This window comes from Octopus bimaculoides, chromosome 1 (assembly GCF_046866305.1).
Source record: "Octopus bimaculoides isolate indiv1 chromosome 1, ASM4686630v1, whole genome shotgun sequence".
NCBI lineage: Eukaryota > Metazoa > Mollusca > Cephalopoda > Octopoda > Octopodidae > Octopus > Octopus bimaculoides.
The window spans coordinates 81,523,148-81,535,647 of NC_142928.1; the positions used below are offsets into that span (position 1 = coordinate 81,523,148).

The following is a 12,500-nucleotide window of genomic DNA, read 5'->3' on the forward strand; positions in this document are numbered from 1 at the left end:
TTTTATTTTTTTTTTTTTCGCCGAAACACTGCTTAGTTTTTGAAACAACTATCTCTACGTGTAGACACAGTCTGTCCGACTCGAACCCTTGTCGGCAGGGATATAAATGAACAGTTGAATGGTCGGGACAGGATCAGGACTACCGTTTTAACACCAACGACTTCTCAGGTGAGGCATGTTTATATACACAATTTATTAAATGCCAACACTTCGAACTTACCCAGACAGTGAAGCTGATTTATATATATATATATATATATATATATATATATATATATATATATATATATATATATTGTGTGTGTGTGTGTGTGTGTGTGTTTGTGCTTAGAGACATTTCGTTCAACTTAACGTTCTGATTTTAAATTCTGTCGAAGTCGACTTTGCCTTTAGGGCCGATGAAATAAGTACCAGTTGAGCACTGGAGTCGATGTCACCTTCTTCTCTCCTAAAATTTCAGACCTTGTGCCTATAATAGAAAGGTCTAACATGCATCAAGGTGGTGAACTGGTTGTCGTTTGGGAGGACGAGTCGGAAAAAATGTCTTGTACGGGTTTTTTGCAGTTAACACGTTTTAAGTTCAAATCCCGCTAAGATCTACTTTGCCTTTCATTCCCCCGGAATCAATAATAAAATGTATCAGTCTCTCAGAATTGCTGTCCTTGTTCCTAATTCCGAAACCATTATTATACTGTTATTGTTATTTAGCCTCAGGTGAGTCCGGATCCAGCAGACTTATGTTCAAAACTGTAGCTATCCTGTTTGTTTTTGTTGCTGTTGTTTTGGAGTGTAGTGTACCTATGATTACATTACCTATTGCGTTCCTTCCAGTTTTAAGACATAAAGAACTTGACTGCTATTTCTAACTGAACCATGTAGAAGCTTCCTCGTTGGATCGAGAATGTTAGATGTTGTATTTGTTGTTTTAGCTCTAATTTAACCTTGACCGAGCAGTCTCTGATTAAAGGCATTCTAGACATGACCATCCTGCCTTTATTTTTCCTTCAGTGCACTGAACTTAAGACCACATTACGCAACGTACTCATTTCTAAGATAGTAGGATGTGACATGAAAGAGATTTGACAGCTGTTACTAGCAAGGCAAGGTATCATGTAGGAGTTTCCTCGTTGAATCATGTGTGCTAAATATTTACATTGTTTATGCTTAAAGGCGGCGAGCAGACGGAGTTCCTAGAACACTGATTCTCAACCATGAGCACGGAAACTAACGAACGAATTTCGACAGGTCGATGATAAGTCTGAGAGCTATTCCGATCGATTGCCTTAAAATCCTACTGAATTTCTATAATTAAATATTATTAGGAATTGTATAATAAAATTATTAATAGAAAGATGAATTTTATTCAACGCATAGATACTGAACAGTATAGATAGAAAGGATAAAATCCTTTTTTTCTTTTTAAAAGCAGAAAAATTTGTCGGCAATTTATCTTTCTACTTGTTCTACCATACATTTCAGCGCTTCGAAAAACAAACTTCTTTGTTTACATACGGCGTAAAATTATTAATATTTTGTATATTGTAGAAGTGTAACCAATTTATTGCACATAGTTTTTAACAACAAAATCTTATGTTGACCCTGGTTGAGAACCACTGTCCTTGGGCGTCGGTAAAAAAAAATAAAAAAATAAAAATTGCGATATTTATTCTGGGTCTTTACGTTCAGAGTTCAGATTCTGCTAAAGTCAACTTTTCTTTTTATCCTTTCGGGGGTCGGTGGTATCTATTAACCCCCCCCCCCCTCAAAACTGCTGGCCTTGTGCCCAAATCGGAAGCGATTCTGTCATTTTGTTGTGATTCTATATAATGTTTGTGTGTCGCATTGTGTGCACATGTGGGTATCTTTTATTTGTTTCAGTCGTCGTACCCCAGTGGGTACTTATTCTATCGCTCCCTTTTGCCGGACGTAAACAAATCAACAGCGGTTGTCAAGTGATATTGGAGTTAGTAGAACAAACAGTCTCACACACACACATACACATGACGGGCTCCCACACAGTTCCCGTCTACCAAATTCACTACCAGTGCGTTGGTTAGCCTGGCGGCTATAATGAAAGTTACTTGCACAGGGTGACGTCCTATAGGACTGAACACGAAACCCCATGGTTGCAAAGCGGACTATTTATATTTTTCTCTTTCATTTGGCCCTCATCTCCTGATAGACTTGGGACATACATCGGGTCTCCAGTATTTTAAAACCTAGATGAGCCTGTCCTTTCATTCCAGGTCTGATTGAGAGAGAGAGAGAGAGAGAGAGAGAGAGAGAGAGAGAGAGAGAGTGGGTGGGTGGGGTGGGGTTGTCTCCAGTACTGGAACGGTACTTTATTTATTGGCCCCCAAAAGAATAAAAGGCAAAGATGACAGCGGCTAGATTCGAACTTAAATCGCAGAGAACTGAAACGAACATCAAGGCATTCAAACTGACGCTCTAACGAATCAGCCTACTTTGGTGTCAATTTAATTTTACGCTCTGTTGCTGTTTGGTCCCAGGTTAGCTCCCTAATTCTTCGTCTTATTCTATTCGCATCTATGAATGCTCTCTAGATAAAAATTAGACTCGTGCTTTATTTTGTCGACCTCGGAAGGAATAAAAAGCTAAGTTAATCGCGGTAGGATATGAACTCCGAACGTAAAGGACTGTGATTAAATACCACAGGTATCTTGTCTGATGATTTAACGATTCAACCAATCTGCCACCTAATTAAGCAAGCTCATAATCAAATGCGTTTCAACCTTGACCATTCTGTCTTTTGGCATCACTAGAATTACCCAGTCAGTGTGTTTTTTTTCTTTTTTAAGATAGTAGAATGTGAGATGAGGGTGATTTGTTATTTCTTGTAGGCTGAGCAACAATGCAGAGGCTCGTGTGTGTGTGTGTGTGTGTGTGTGTGTTGTAGTACTGCATATGTGCGCGACTTCTGTGGTGTGCGGTGTGTAAGCTTTAATTTGACTCCGTCTAATCTTGATGCGCGAATGTGTTATGGTAGTAGTGTGTGTGACCATGTTTGCTGTGCGTGTAATGGATACGTTAATAGATATAATGTGTTTCATCAGTCGACATCACTCTAGAATTGTATCCTCACTGTAATGTTATAAAAATAAAGGGACTGTCTTATTACACATGTGTGGTCCATCAAACTATACACCGTTCCCCTTTTTTCTGGTGGTTCGGAAAATCTCACGCTTCATATTTTTCTAAGAATCTCAAAAACCATCGTACTTCCTATTTTTCACGATAAATCACAGCACTTTAACGTTATATTTTTGCAGTCAGTTCAACACTGGAGTTTCGTTTGTTTTTCCTTCGCTCTTTATTTCTCCTGGCTTGGTGTGGAGGTAGCGGGTGCGCCTATATGGCGTTTGTAAATCGTCCGACACTGATTGAAACGGTTGTTTTTCTTGAACATCTGAAGGCTGTCGGTAGACAGGAAAGGAATTCCAGTCCAGTGATGTTCTATGAAGGCAGGGCCGAGAATAGTGGTTAGTGTAGGGCCCACTTCCATTCAGGCTCACCCGATTTATTCTCGTGAGCCTACATGAAGGTGGTACGAGATAAAGCAGTTTTGAAGGGTGGAGGTCACTCTCATAGGCGACAGTATACCTCTGTGAAGCAAAGATTGTTTGGTGTACGACTTTAGGCCAATCGACAGGTTAACATCGAACTAACATTGCTATTACAAAACTAGTAAAGATCTACGACTAATTTGAAGAGAATATAATCAATGCGTTTAAAATGTAGGTGAATAGGAGAATGTTTTTAGTTTGTTACAAGAACCAATCGGACAAATGAATGGGTGTTACAGCTAGTCGGTAAAAGACAACTAAACAATGTGAAAAACAAAAGCTCATCTGTTGTGGACATATTCGAAGAAGAAGAGGTCTGGAAAACATTATCATGGAAGGATGAATAGAGGGAAGTAGATCAAGATACAAGCAAAAAATGCAATAGGTGGACAATATCACGAGCTAGTTGGACAAGAGTGACAAGGCAGCTGGAGAACTAACCCTTAATCGGGGAGACTTCCATTGTAGTGTCATCAATGCGCTGCAGGCGTACGATACATGACGACGACGACGACGACTATAGTGGTTATCTGTGGGTTTGATTTAGGGTGCGTGTAACTACTTCAGAGCTTCGGAGAGAAATTTAGCCAGGTAAATCATGATTGCTTTCTATCCCCTAAAATGGAAAGATCTCAAAAATCAAAGGGAGGGTTGTGAGTTTTTTTGTAGTGTGGGAAGGAGCTTGTTCTTGACTTTCCAGGCTAAAGGCCGATGTACCGGCTAAACTTTCCCCACAACTCCACCCCATCTTTCATAGTCACTGGGTAAAATAAAGTTGCAATGGTCAGGTTATAAGTATACTTTGATATTTAATACAAGGTAGTTGTGAATGATTTTGAAACTTCGAAATATCCTACTGAACCATATTGATAGTTAATAAAATATAGTATTAAAGTGTATCATATTTAATGTATATAAACCGTTGATAGGCCATTTAAAGCTGTATTCGTCTTGAAATAACATCTTTTATGGATGTGTTGAGTGGAAAATAATAAATGTCGGACAAAGATGAAAATTCATCCAGGCAGCTGCTCGCGAGATTGCTTGATTTATTTTGGCCGTTTGAGGGATTTTTAATGACGCATACTCACAGCCAGCCACATGCTCAGACGAGAATTCTCTCTTCTTATCTTTATTAGGCACTACGGCCCGAACACAGAGGGGGGGGGGGGCACCACAAGGACAGACAACACGTGGGGTACATTTAACGAATGATCGAGAATTCTCTCTTGTCGACCGGCTACTGGTCTATTTATAATGGCTGGCTACTACCACTTTTTTACCGGGAGGGGTGTACAGTTTCACTATACAACATTAATATAGAACTGAAAATCGTTAATATACTATTACATGAATGTGATGCTTAACACAAACTACTATTGAAAAAATATAATTGCTGCCATAGATCAACAATGGAATATTACTTCTGTATTTGGCAACATCCGCGAAAGTATCCAAAATGGAACTAATCGACAACAAGTCACTCATCAATATATTTCAACCTCTAAGGTTATCCATACGCTCTCTTCTCTGTCTTGGCTACCTACATTGGCTTCCGTTCCTCAGATCGAGCTGGTAGAGCATAACACCTCAACAGGAGTGTACTCGACTTATTTGTTTCTCCTCATCTCAACACTCGTCGTGTGTCTTCTCTCCCAGGACCCACACTGCTATTTATACTCAATGTTTCCTTCTCAAAATGTCAACGTTTTAGAAATCTTCTCCCGTTCATGTTTTACCCTGATGGTCAGTTTGGTATCGCCAGTCGGAAGAATTAGAAAGATAATGGATACAGTTCTTTCCTAACTGGACGCACACACACACACACACACACGTGTCTGTTAGTGAGAAAGAGTGTGTGAGAGTGTTATTGACTTATACGGACGTTACTCACTTTCATAGTCCAATTATTAACTACCGTATATACTCGTATATTAGTCGAATTTTTTAGACCATTTTTTAAGGTCAAATTTACGGAGTCGACTATGGATGCTACTTTTTAGGGGCTGAAATTCAAGCTAGAATCCGAAGTACCTTACCACTAGTAGAATCCCAACTGATCTCTAAGCGAATACAAACTAAAGCACAATAAATTACAGTAATATTACCAATTCTATGCATCGAAACACACGTCCTAGTAAATAATAAAACCTATTAACAAGACCGCGTAGTTCTTATAAATATTTATACATTCTCTTTTATTTGTATCCATTAAATTTAACAGACTAGCTGAGTGAAATCAATTTGTATCTCATAACGTTAATACACTTCGGCCTAGGTGCTATCGTATTCACGCTCACGATCAGTTGCCATTTCATGGAATGCGTTCGCCACATGATTCTTATAAGGTAAACTGGGATCTTTCTGAATTGACGGGCACCACTTTTCATTTATGTTTTATGTAGTGTTTTTGGTACCGAAACACTTTCAAACTTCGTATACTTGTATATTTTGTGTTATAGAACAGATAAAAATTTTTGTATTCGAAGTTATTTCATGTAAAAAATTGTCGTATTTCGGTAATTTCAACCAATCACTGACGTCTATTGAGGTGAAAATAATTACTGCCGTGGAATGTAAACATGTTCTAACGGTGTCATGGGAGCTTTTCCCTTGAAGAAAATTAGTGCCGTTGTTTGTCAACAACAATTATCAGTGGTACTGTTATTTATGACATCGTTCGTGCGTTTGTACTGGTTTTAGCTTTAGGGTTTTAGGGTTCGGGTTTTAGAGTTAGGGTTAGTTTTAGGGTTATGATTATTTTTGCCATAACCTCACTCATAACCCTAACCCTAAAACCCTATAACTCATAACCCTAACCCTAAAACCCTATAACTCATAACCCTAACCCTAACTCTAAAACCCGAACCCAAACCCTAAACCCTTACCAGGGAATAACGATCTTGACACCGGCAAAATTATTGTTTACAAAAACAGCAGTAACTGTATTCAGCTGAATAGACGTCAGTGATTGGTTGAAATTACAGAAATACGACAACTTTAACATGAAATAACTTGCGATGTACAAATTTTTGTTAAGAAGAAAAAGATGTTTTATATGACACATTCTACCAGTATCCCAAGTTTGAAAGTGTTTCGTTGAGAAAACAAGTGGTGCCCGTCAATTCAGAAAGATCCGTAAAGGGTGTTGTGTTCTGTATATATGTTGTCACACAGAAAAAAAAAAGTTGCAGTATGTCATGTGCAGTTATCAGTAAATGTCCATAATATGGTGTAGAGTTGTTAATCTGTAGCAGGGGTTCCCAAAGTGTGTTCTGCAAACCCCCCAGACTTCCCTGAAAGTTATCAGGGGTTCCACGTTTTTAAAAATAATGTCGAAGGATTCCACGGCAAAAAAAAAGTTTGGGAACCACTGATCGAGCGATTAACTAGATGTATTTAGGCTTACCGAAATCATGCCTTTGTACGAATTCATACAAGGGTGTTTGCTGTTGTTCGCCGATAGTGTTGTCTGTGAAACACGTTTCTCACCATGTAAACAGACGAGCGGAGATGAGGAAAATATAAATGTGGCATAAGAATCACTGATCTAGCGATTAATTGAATGTTTTTAGGCTTATCAGTCATGCCTTTGTACGAATTCAGACAGTGGCGTTTGCCAGTGTTCGTCAACAGTGCTGTCTGTGAAACACGTTTCTCACCATGTAAACAATGAGTGTATGACGTGTTTATTATGCTTGAAGATGCTATGCAGGCTTGCAGCATATCCTGTGCACACATTTTAGTAATGGTGATGTAGCACCAATCAATAGATGTGTAGTGCTTGCTATTAAATGGGGCTTTACTATAAGCACTGAGTATTCCATTAAAAGCACCAAACATTCCACCTAGAGAGCAGGTTACAGTAAGATAGCTACACAATTTTGTAACAGTGTTATTTCTACGTACAGGATAATACGGTACCTTGACCCACAAATGCTGATCTGTTGTTCGTGAAATATTAGGGTCGACTTTTATACGGGGTCTATGGAAAATTCCCAACTTTATAGCCTAAAATAGGAGGTCGACTTTTACATGAGATCGACTATTACTCAAGTATATACAGTAACTACAAATATATACTAAAATAACGTAAGTGCTCTTTTCTTTCGTTTCTACACACGCATAGATAGATAGATAGATAGATATTTGTGTGAGAGAGAGGATTACTTTTTGATCGGTTCAAATTTACCTGCATCTGGATAATTTAATTCAATAAGATTCTTGTTTTCAAAAATTAGAATTTTAAAGTAGTAAGTAGCCCAAATACAGAGACAAAAATAGTAACGTAGTTACTAACGTACAATCGTGTAACCTATGACTTGTAGCTTATCTAGCAACCTTGTTGATATCCAATCGCGAAAAAAAATGTACCCAAACACAATCCTTGCGCTAATCAAAATATGTTTACGCTGGTTCTATTTATCTCTGTCATGGTATTTTGACAAATCTATTTTTCTTTCATTAAAATTAACAATTTGTATTCCAAACGTCAAAATACCACGGAAGAGAAACGTGACAAACGTCAAGAAACTAATTAGTTTCTTAAATTCGCACAATGCCACAAATTCGTAGGGAGGAGCTTAGCCAATTAAATCGACTTGTAGTATATTATTGGCTCTTGTTTCAACAATCGTGAGGGCGGTGGTTGGACAAAGCTGTTAGAATATCGGACAAAAGGACAAAATCCCCTGCAGTGTCCCTTCTGGCTGTTTACGTTATGAGCTGAAATCTCGTCAATATCAGCTTTGCTTTTTATCTTTCCGGGGTGGATAAGATGAATTACCAATTATATTAAGTACTGGAGCTGAATCAACTGTTTTTCCCGCTTGTGCCTATATTAGAAAGTATTTTAACTTTGTAGCGATGAAAAACGAATAACTGCGAGATTTGAGTTCAGATCTAACTGTATACTGCTACGTTCTTTGCTCGGCACTCTATCGTTTCTGAGAGAATGCCATTCCAATATGCTTACCTTCTTAATGGCCATGGAAAATAAGGAAAGTGAGAGAATCAAAAGAGGCTCGATCCAATTTCTAAAGTCATTATAAGATTAAAATTAAAGATAAAAATAAACAAGGGTCAAAAACAAAAATATTTAGATGTCTGGTCACACACACACACACACACACACACACACACACACACACACACACACATACATATAGTTTCAATCATTTGATTGCGGCCATGCTGGGGCGCCGCCTTGATGGGTTTAGCAGAAGAAATCTATCTAGTAAATATTTTTTTCGAAGTCCGGTACTTAGTCTATCGGTTTCTTTTATCGAAACCACTTAGCTACGGGGACGTAAACCAACCAATACCAGTTTCAAATTGCTGAGGAGACATACATACACTCACATGCGCACGCGCGATGAACTTTTAGTTTTCGCCAGCCAAATTCACTCACAAGGCATTGGTTGGATTGAGGTTATAGCAGAAGGTACTTGCCTAGGGTGTCACGCTGTGGGACTGAAAACAAAATAAACAAAAACATTAACTGAGTATTCAAAGGTGAAGAGAACAACGTTTTATGTGCAAGGCATGAACTCCAGATGAAATTTTCTGTTTTGGAAGATCTCCATATACCTTAACAGAAACCTTTATAGCAATAAATAAATAAAGCAGAAACTTGAAACTATCACGTTTCGAAGACGATGCGATTTTGTTTTTCTTGCAATCCAATAAATAACATGAGATAGCGACTAAGTACATATCGAAAAAACAGGACAAGTGAAATGTTTAATCCCCTAAGCTGTGACCGAAAAATGTAGAAGACATTGCAGTTATGATCAGCAGTGGTCTAAAGAGGCCATTATGTTGTTACCTTCCATGATGTTGTTACTAAAACTATATACAAAGACGGCCGTAAGAAGATAAATATAAAACAATGTTTCAGATGTTCATATATTCACACATTCCAACACATGAAATATTGGTGAAAAATTTCCATCCAAAGCTTTATTCTGTTGAAAACAGGGAATCCTCTATGTGGAAGCTTCATTCCACATCTTACTGTCTCCAAAAAATGACACATTGGATGATGTGGGTTGGAATGCTGACTAAAGCTAAATAGTAATAACTACAACAACATGCCGTACGAGCTAATGAAGATGAGACTATAAAAAATAACAGCTACATCTCCGTCAAAACTACACGTTACGGTTACAAAATAAGAGGAAATCATTGGAAATCATTGGATAATGTAGTCCCAGAGTCGTTGGATCTGGAAAGGAGGAAGGATAATTACTGAAAAGCTATTGAACATATAAATTGGTGTGATCAGATTGATTTGGATCTTAAAATATTCTTTTCTACTCTAGTCACAAGGCCCGAAATTTTGGGGGAGGGGCCAGACGATTAGATCGACCCAGTACGCAGCTGGTACTCAATTTATCGACCGCAAAAGGATGAAAGGCAAAGTTGACCTCGGCGGAATCTGAACTCGGAACGTAAAGACAGACGAAATACCGCTAAGCATTTCGCCCGGCGTGCTAACGTTTCTGCAAGCTAACCGCCTTTGGATCTTAAAATATTGCAGTTAAAAGATGCCCTATAAAGTTGCCCGGGAGAGAAAACAAAAGTCATGTACATTTGTGGGAGACGGACACGTACACAAAATGAACATTTCTTGCAAATTATATGAGAAAAAAGAACATTTAGTCTTTGACTTGTTACAACCCTGGGCTGTGTCCATGTAGGAACACCGACATCAAACTTCTATCATTTGTGGGCAAGTGGGTTGAAATATATAACAGTTTTTTTTTATCCCTGAGCCATCGAAAACCCCCTTATATGGTCACCAACCTGCTAGAAATAGCGACTCATATCCCTCAAATAACACTTTACCGTCTGGATATTATGTCTGCAAATCCAAATACGAAATGGTTTCATATTTGGTCATCATTCTCGTGGACCAGAGTTCGTTTAGGGCTAAACAGCAACACCAAAACTTAGGTGATTTTTATTTGCTTTTTTGTCCTCGAGACACTGAAGGAACCTCTAAGTAGTTGCTCAGTTTGTTAGAAATACTAGCCAAATCTATCTCAGCCCAAACCTCTGACTCTTAAAAAGAGAAGGTTAACAAAACAGGTAACTGAAATACCTTTAGTCGTAGGACTGTTCGATTAGGATTCACTTGGGAATAAACAATTTGATCCTCAATAGGAATTCATAGTTGTATCTATAAGAAGTGGCACACTTAAGCCTGAATATTTAACGAAAATTGAAAACTTCATGCTGTAATTTCAAACTCCAGAATATCACTTAACATGCATCCTGCTTGTTTAATCTAAATGAGAAACATGTGCAAGGCAAGATTATAATTTTCCGGATTATTAAACCCCACATCTTTAGCGTGTAAATTTACCTTAATTGTATACGGTTTGATTTCCAGTCGTCATGAAGAGACCTATTCTTGAATATGTATATGGTCGTAAATTGAATTCGAACCCTTTTGCACCAGGTCACTTGTGCATGTGAGTAATAGTACTCTGAGAACAAAATACTTAGAAATATATGTGTAAAGGAATAAAAACAATTGTATCGTACGTACGTATGTAAACAAATATAGGCACTATTGGATTGGATTAGATTGCCCATGTTCAGTCCACAGCAAGACGAGGGTCTCGACTTGTTATCTCCACCAACCTCGGTCTGATGTGGAGGCAGTGAATTTGAACTTTAGACCATACTCGTTTGATGAGCTTACTCTGCCAAACTGGTTTGACATAGCTTGGCAAAGAATGCAGTTTTTATTTTTTTATTTTTATACTCATACCCAGAAGTTAAATCAATGACATCGATTCAGTGTTCAACTGGTACTTATTTTATCGCCTCCGAAATGATAAAAGGTAAAATCGACCTCGGCAGAATTTGAACTCAGAACGTTAGGACGGACGAAATAGCGCTCAGCATTTCGCCCTGCGTATTGATTTCTTTATTTGAGCACTCAGGCTCGACATAGAGGGGACGATACACGGACTGACAAAACAGCACAGTGGGGATATAAAACATAGAACGAATGAATGATAAATGAATTATAATAATGAAAATGAAATGTTTTACCTGCTCCTCACTCGCAGGTAGTGTCATTTAAATGTTTTTGGTTAACGTTTGGAATTCAGTTCTTTTTTTCTCCATTTTGCATCTTTTTTTCTCCATTTTGCATCTTTTTTTTTTAGGCGTCACTAACAATTTAAAAATTTTTACTTACTTTGTTTCTTCCTTTTTATCACACTAGATACGGCATCAAATCTTGGAAGTCCACCACTAGTGGCAATTTGTCAAATTGAAATCTTAATGCCGTTATCTCTATCTTGTTCCCAAAATGTTCTCTTAGTTTTTCACCTCTCGCTCTATCAAGTAAGACTGCTTTGATGTTTTCTGAGTATTCATTCGGTGCTAGTCTCACCCTAATTACTGTTTTTATTTTAGTAATTTTCTTTTCTATTTCCACACTTTTAGTATACTTTATCATGTTCCATATATGTTTTGGCTCTTTTTTCTGTAGTTCTTCTTGCTTTCCTATATCGGTTTCTTTCGTTGGTTTCGGTACTTCTTTTTTATATGTTGGTTCTTGCAATCCCACTTGCTTTTCCATTTGGACCTCTTTCGTTACTGCTGGCATCTCCCGACGTGTTTCCCTCTCACTTGATTGTTTGTGCAGTTCCATTTGCTCCTCTGTCCTAACTTCACTCGATGCTGCTGGCATCTCCTGTCTTACTTCTTTCCTCTTCTGCAGTTTCACTTGCTACTCCTCGCTGGTTCCTCTCGATGTTGCTGGACTTTCTTCTGGTCTATCTTTTCTTTAGCGGACTCTTGGGTGGCGAGTCCGCATTTCCTTCCCTCTTCTTCTTTCCCTTTACCACCATAAACTGTTCCTCCACATTTTCTGAACTCTTTTCACCTATTGGG

The 12,500-nt window shown here is 38.2% G+C and overlaps 1 protein-coding gene across 2 annotated transcripts in view; it reads left to right on the forward strand.

Moving 5' to 3' along the window:
* LOC106874563 (breast cancer anti-estrogen resistance protein 3 homolog) overlaps positions 1 to 12,500 on the forward strand; it is a 329,811-nt gene that overhangs the window by 124,532 nt on the left and 192,779 nt on the right. Inside the window, exon 1 of one of the 2 annotated variants that reach the window (XM_052967801.2) lies at positions 1 to 168. This exon is cut by the window's left edge and continues 1,106 nt beyond it. The exons of the other annotated variant lie outside the window; for it this stretch is intronic. The gene's annotated coding sequence lies outside the window, so the exon portion shown is untranslated. The remainder of the gene's footprint in view (positions 169 to 12,500) is intronic. 2 annotated transcript variants of the gene reach the window in all.